The sequence below is a fragment of the Jaculus jaculus genome, chromosome 18 (genome assembly GCF_020740685.1).
Source record: "Jaculus jaculus isolate mJacJac1 chromosome 18, mJacJac1.mat.Y.cur, whole genome shotgun sequence".
NCBI classification, from domain to species: domain Eukaryota; kingdom Metazoa; phylum Chordata; class Mammalia; order Rodentia; family Dipodidae; genus Jaculus; species Jaculus jaculus.
The window spans coordinates 37,763,203-37,764,290 of record NC_059119.1 but is presented as its reverse complement, the minus strand read 5'-3'; the positions used below and the strand labels follow the sequence as shown (position 1 = coordinate 37,764,290).

Below are 1,088 nucleotides of genomic sequence, written 5' to 3'. Positions count from 1 at the left end.
TAGAACTTGACATGGCTTATTTCTATTCAAGTTTGAAATTGTGCCCAGATGCCCCATTTTACATTCTATTCTGCCTTTTCTGGGCTATAACGTATAAAGCAATAAAACCTCTGCTGAGGACTCTCAAAACTGTCCAGAAGGTAGTATTTCTAGACTGCAATACAGCCATATCTAAAGTTGTTCTTGTGGCTCGGTGGACCACAAAAACCTGAGATTAGTGTCTCCTAATATCTTCTGTGGGATTACTATCTGCAGTGTTTGACTCAAAGACGCACAACTGGCGTCTGCGTCTGCATGTGAGCCTGCGCACCTGAGCCCAGGGAACCACAGGGGAGTGAAGGGGCCGGTCTTCGAGCGACAGCAATGCAAGATGGCAGCCACCAGGGGCTCGGGAGTAAAAGTCCCTCGCAATTTCTGGTGGCTGGAAGAAGGCCAGAAAGGAGTGGGAGATGGCTTTTACCAGATGGACAAGTATGATAATTGGGCCTCAAAGGACAATTTATGAAAGCCGAATACACGGCCTTAAAATAGAATGTCGACCTAAATACCCAGAAGCACCCCCATTGTAAGATTTCCAACAAAAATTAGTATGAATGGAGTTAACAATTCAAATGGAGTGTTGGGCCCAAGAGCCATGTCCACGCTGGCCAAGTGGCAGAACTCCTACAGCATCAGTCATCCTGCTGGAGCTGCGGCGCCTCGTGACGTCTGGAGAGAACATGAAACTCCCTCAGCTGCTGGAAGGACGTGTCACAGCAGCTAATCTCTCAGAGCCCCAGGTCCCGCCCCATCCAATCTAAGCAGCCTGCATTTTCCAAGGTAGTGCATTTCCAGACCTCAGAGACTGGAAAGGGAGCTGCCACTCAAAGGCAGTTGATCTTAAGATACTGTAGGTGATACTCATTTGTTTTGTCCCTTTAGAGCTCTAAGCTGTGCTATGTAACAGACCATCCTGTCAAGTGTAACCTCCGTCCGCGTAGTTGTACTTCTGGGATCGAGAAGGTCTATTTGAGTCGGTTCCCATCAGGAGCAGTGGGGCACATCTCACACAACTGTGAACAGACTCGTCACGCAGTCACCTTGCTGCT

The 1,088-nt window shown here is 48.4% G+C and overlaps 1 pseudogene; it reads left to right on the top strand.

The window, feature by feature from the left end:
• Nucleotides 1-370: 370 nt before the first annotated feature.
• LOC123455761 lies at nucleotides 371-800 on the top strand (annotated as a pseudogene).
• The last annotated feature ends 288 nt before the right edge of the window (nucleotides 801-1,088 follow it).